Source organism: Gadus chalcogrammus, unplaced genomic scaffold, assembly GCF_026213295.1.
Source record: "Gadus chalcogrammus isolate NIFS_2021 unplaced genomic scaffold, NIFS_Gcha_1.0 GACHA107, whole genome shotgun sequence".
Classification (NCBI taxonomy): domain Eukaryota; kingdom Metazoa; phylum Chordata; class Actinopteri; order Gadiformes; family Gadidae; genus Gadus; species Gadus chalcogrammus.
Genome location: NW_026613542.1, coordinates 71,776 through 78,226, shown reverse-complemented (window position 1 = coordinate 78,226; position 6,451 = coordinate 71,776).

Below are 6,451 nucleotides of genomic sequence, written 5' to 3'. Positions count from 1 at the left end.
CGCCCCCTAAAGGCGGAATCTTCCGAATTTTTTACGGACGACGTTAAGGTTGGCACCAACATGTGTGTAAAATTTGGACTCGATCCGATGTCTAATTTTGGATTTTCTGGGATTTTTGTTATTCAACGTCTAATTTAGCTAATAAACCAATATTCAAAATGCTATCGTTTCATCGTCGAAGGTCGGATCAAAAAACTGTATATGATTCCTTTGCGTGTGCGTCTGAAGATGTCGTGTGCAAAGTTTTGTGTCGATTGGTCAAGAAATGTGGGAGGAGTAGCGAAAAAAACAGTTTTGCGGTTTTCGCGATTTTGCGAAAAAAAATTATAGACGCAAATGGGCGTGGCCTATGCCAAAAGATGCAGCAGACTCCAGTGAATCTGTGTGTACAAGGTTTTGAATGTGGGAGGTTCGGTGTGGGAGTTATAGCCCCAAACGCGTCTTTCCTTGGTATAGCGCCACCTAGTGGCCGGCGTGGTCTGGATTTGGTCGTCTGCTTAGAACTCAGGGCCCTGGATCTAGTCATGCAATTGGCGTGTCGGCACCATTTACGGTTTGGGCTGTGGACCCACTTCTAGGGGGGAATAATAATAAAAAGAAAAATCCTTACAAAAACAATAGGGATCCAACCTGTTGGCTTGGACCCCTAATAATAATAATAAGAAAAATCCCTACAAAAACAATAGGGATCCACCTGTTGGCTTGGACCCCTAATAATCCTTACAAAAACAATAAGGATCCAACCTGTTGGCTTGGACCCCTAAAAAATATAGCTGCGAGCAGCAATGTGGGTGTCAAGCATAATCGGACTCGGTAGGCTAATTCTGCCGGATGGACGCATTTGGCCAGGGGGCTACATGACGACCGCCTCGGAAATCGGCAATACCGACAGCCGGTGGGATGAGTAAATGGGAAAAAGGACCCCACCTAGAGGTAAGGGCGCAATGCAGTCTGCCTGACAGAACAAATGTCACAAATACATAGGGGTATTCGGAACAATATCCCTAAAAGAGACACCATGTAACAAGCATCCCTTCTGGAGGTGGTTCGTGAAGCATCTGATCCAGTGGGAATTGCAGTTTATATTTTAAGTGGGCGGAATGGTAAATATAGTCATTGTTGCATTATACATTAAGTACCGCTTATCGCCACACGAGTGCAGTGTCTACCCATTAATGAGCGCCGTCAAGTTTGATTGCCTGTCACGGCCAAACGGTTTTGAATTTGAGAAAGCTGTTAACACATTAGTTCAGCTTGGTCTGAAGATCATATATGCAGAGTTTCATGAAGATTGGACATAATTTGTGGCCTGTGGGAATTTACAACTGATTTTGACAACTTTCAACATGGCGGCCAAGTTCTGATGTTGCAATGAGAAATAATTTATAAGCTATATGAGTAGGTCTGACAGTATCATCAGACATTGAAAATAAGTTTGAAATGTACTCATGTGAAGAGAGAGGAGTTAAAACAACGTCTTCATTAATTATAGCGCCCCCTAGCGGTCAATGGTCACCAAATTCTTTGATTGTCCCCATGATTATGTTATGGGTCAATGTATCAAGTTTGGTTATGATATGTCAAAGGGCTGCAGAGATATTGGCGTGTTTCCGGTTTTCCGGCTTCGCGGTCGAATATCATTGGCTGTCGCGGATATTTCTGCAAGAAATAATATACTAGCTATACGGGGAGGTCTAATAGTATCACTAGACATTGAAAATAAGTTTTAAATGGACTCATGTGAAGAGAAAGGAGTCAAAACACATCGACATTAATAACAGCGCCACCTAGAGCAAAGGTCACCAAATTCATCCAGTGTAACCTTTATGGGGTCATGGGTCTATGTACCAAGGTTGGTTATGATATGTCAAAGAACTGCTGAGATATGGGCTTACTTCCGGTTTGGCCGTTGCGCTGCAAAATTTGATTGGCTTTAGCGGGCAAACGATTTTGAATTTGACAAATCTATTCGATGTTTTTCATCAAGGATGGCCAGAAGATCATGTGTGCCAGGTTTCGAGATGATTGGACAAGATTTGTGATAGAAGTAGCATTTTGAAGGTTTTTGACATAAACCAAGATGGCGGATTTATACGTCATGGCGCAATGACGTCATAGGGTTTGTTGAACTGGGCTTGGTTGAAGGAATCCAATGATACCTGGTTTGTGAATATTGGTCGAATAAGTCGAAAGTTATGAACATGAATGCATGTCCAACTTTGACCTGTTGGTGGCGCTAGAGCTGTTGGGCTAGCGACCTGAGATTTGGTTAATGGGCTAATGGGGCTGTCCTGAACCAGTGTGCCAAATTTCACAACTTTTCGCCAAGCGGTTCTATGGGCTGCCATTGACTCCCATTGAAGGATAATAATAATAATAATAATAGGAATTCGTACGAAAACAATAGGTTGTCTCGCAACATAGTTGCTTGACACCCAAATATAGCTGCAAGCAGCAATGTGGGTGTCAAGCGTAATGGGACTCGGTAAGCTAATTCTGCCAGACGGACGCAATCTGCAAGGGGGCTACATGACGACCATCTCGGAAATCGGCAATACCGACAGCCGGTGGGATGATTAAATGGGAAAAGGACCCCACCTAGAGGTAAGGGCGCAATACAGGCTGCCTGACAGAACAAATGTCACAAATACATAGGGGTATTCGGAACAATATCCCTAAAAGAGACACAATGTAAACAAGCATCCGTTCTGGAGGTAGTTCGTGAAGCATCTAATCCAGTGGGAAGCATTTAATCCAGTGGGAATTGCAGTTTATATTGTAGGTGGGCGGAATGGTAAATATAGTCATTGTTGCATTATACATTAAGTACCGCTTATCGCCACACGAGCGCAGTGTCTACCCATTAATGAGCGCCTTCATGTTTGATTGGTTGTCACGGCCAAACGGATTTGAATTTGAGAAAGCTGTTTGATCCATTTGTTCAAGTTGGTCTGAAGATCATATATGCAGAGTTTCATGAAGATTGGACATAATTTGTGGCCTGTGGGAATTTACAACTGATTTTGACAACTTTCAACATGGCGGCCAAGTTCTGATGTTGCAATGAGAAATAATTCATAAGCTATATGAGTAGGTCTGACAGTATCATCAGACATTGAAAATAAGTTTGAAATGTACTCATGTGAAGAGAGAGGAGTTAAAACACGTCTTCATTAATTATAGCGCCCCCTAGCAGTCAATGGTCACCAAATTCTTTGATTGTCCCCATGATTATGTTATGGGTCAATGTATCAAGTTTGGTTATGATATGTCAAAGGGCTGCAGAGATATTGGCGTGTTTCCGGTTTTCCGGCTTCGCGCTCGAATATCATTGGCTGTCGCGGATATTTCTGCAAGACGTAATATATGAGCTATATGGGGAGGTCTGATGGTATCACCAGACATTGAAAATAAGTTTTAAATGTACTCATGTGAAGAGAGAGGAGTCAAAACACATCGACATTAATAACAGCGCCACCTAGAGGTCAAGGGTCACCAAATTCATTCAGTGTCACCGTGATGCGGTCATGGGTCTCGCTACCAAGGTTGGTTATGATAGGTCAAAGGGCTTCTGAGATATGGGCTTACTTCCGGTTTGGCAACTTGGCGGTTAAATTTGATTGGCTTTAGCGGACAAACGGTTTTGAATTTGACAAATCTATTCGATGTTTTTTATCAAGCATGGCCAGAAGATCATGTGTGCCAAGTTTCGAGATGATTGGACAAGATTTGTGATAGAAGTAGCATTTTGATGGTTTTTGACATAAACCAAGATGGCGGAAATACACGTCATGGCGCAATGACGTCATTGGGTTTGTTGAACTGGGCTTGGTTAAAGGAATTCAATGATACCTGGTTTGTGAATATTGGTCGAATGGGTCGAAAGTTATGAACATGAATGCATGTCCAACTTTGACCTGTTGGTGGCGCTAGAGCTGTGGAGCTAGCGACCTGAGATTGGGTTAATGGGCTAATGGGGCTGTCTTGAACCAGTGTGCTAAATTTCACAACTTTTCGCCAAGCGGTTCTATGGGCTGCCATTGACTCCCATTGAAGGATAATAATAATAAATATAGCTGCGAGCAGCAATGTGGGTGTCAAGCATAATCGGACTCGGTAGGCTTATTCTGCCGGATGGACGCAATCGGCCAGGGGGCTACATGACGACCGCCTCGGAAATCGGCAATACCGACAGCCGGTGGGATGAGTAAATGGGAAAAGGACCCCACCTAGAGGTAAGGGGGCAATGCAGTCTGCCTGACAGAACAAATGTCACAAATACATAGGGGTATTCGGAACAATATCAACAAAATAATTTACAAGATATATGGGGAGGTCTGACAGTATCATTAAACATTGATAATAAGTTTGAAATGTACTCATGTGAAGAGAGAGGAGTTAAAACACGTCTTCATTAATTATAGCGCCCCCTAGCAGTCAATGGTCACCAAATTCTTTGATTGTCCCCATGATTATGTTATGGGTCAATGTATCAAGTTTGGTTATGATATGTCAAAGGGCTGCAGAGATATTGGCGTGTTTCCGGTTTTCCGGCTTCGCGCTCGAATATCATTGGCTGTCGCGGATATTTCTGCAATACGTAATATATGAGCTATATGGGGAGGTCTGATAGTATCACCAGACATTGAAAATAAGTTTTAAATGTACTCATGTGAGAGAGAGGAGTCAAAAACACATCGACATTAATAACAGCGCCACCTAGAGGTCAAGGGTCACCAAATTCATTCAGTGTCACCGTGATGTGGTCATGGGTCTCTCTACCAAGGTTGGTTATGATAGGTCAAAGGGCTTCTGAGATATGGGCTTACTTCCGGTTTGGCAACTTGGCGGTTAAATTTGATTGGCTTTAGCGGACAAACGGTTTGAATTTGACAAATCTATTCGATGTTTTTTATCAAGCATGGCCAGAAGATCATGTGTGTCAAGATTCGAGATGATTGGACAAGATTTGTGATAGAAGTAGCATTTTAAAGGTTTTTGACATAAACCAAGATGGCGGAAATATACGTAATGGCACAATGACGTCATAGGGTGTGTTGAACTGGGCTTGGTTCAAGGAATCCAATGATACCTGGTTTGTGAATATTGGTCGAATAGCTCGAAAGTTATGAACATGAATGCATGCCCAACTTTGACCTGTTGGTGGCGCTAGAGCTGTTGGGCTAGCGACCTGAGATTGGCTTAATGGGCTAATGGGGCTGTCCTGAACCAGTGTGCCAAATTTCACAACTTTTCGCCAAGCGGTTCTATGGGCTACCATTGACTCCAATGGCAGCATAATAATAATAAATATAGCTGCGAGCAGCAATGTGGGTGTCAAGCATAATCGGACTCGGTAGGCTTATTCTGCCGGATGGACGCAATCGGCCAGGGGGCTACATGACGACCGCCTCGGAAATCGGCAATACCGACAGCCGGTGGGATGAGTAAATGGGAAAAGGACCCCACCTAGAGGTAAGGGGGCAATGCAGTCTGCCTGACAGAACAAATGTCACAAATACATAGGGGTATTCGGAACAATATCAACAAAATAATTTACAAGATATATGGGGAGGTCTGACAGTATCATTAAACATTGATAATAAGTTTGAAATGTACTCATGTGAAGAGAGAGGAGTTAAAACACGTCTTCATTAATTATAGCGCCCCCTAGAGGTCAATGGTCACCAAATTCATTGAGTGTCCCCATAATGATGTTATGGGTCTATGTATCAAGTTTGGTTATGATTTGTCCAAGGGATACTGAGATATTGGCGTTTTTCCAGTTTGGCGGCTTCGCGGTTGAATATCATTGGCTGTCGCGGATATTTGTGCAAGTTATAATATACTAGCTATACGGGGAGGTCTGATAGTATCACCAGACATTGATAATAAGTTGTAAATGTACTCATGTGAAGAGAAAGAGGTCAAAACACATGGACATTAATAACAGCGCCCCCTACAGGTCAAAGGTCACCAAATTAAATCAGTGTCACCTTTATGAGGCCATGGGTCTATATACCAAGTCTGGTTATGATATGTCAAAGGGATGCTGAGAAATCGGCTCACTTCCTGTTTGGCGGCTTCGCCGCCAAATTTGATTGGCTTTAGCGGGCAAACGGTTTTGAATTTGACAAATCTATTCGATGTTTTTCATCAAGGATGGCCAGAAGATCATGTGTGCCAAGTTTCGAGATGATTGGACAAGATTTGTGATAGGAGTAGCATTTTGAAGGTTTTGACATAAACCAAGATGGCGGACATATACGTCATGGCGCAATGACGTCATAGGATGTGTTGAACTGGGCTTGGTTCAAGGAATCCAATGATACCTGGTTTGTGAAAATTGGTCGAATAGGTCAAAAGTTATGAACATGAATGCATGCCCAACTTTGACCTGTTGGTGGCGCTAGAGCTGTTGGGCTAGCGACCTTAGATTGGCTTAATGGGC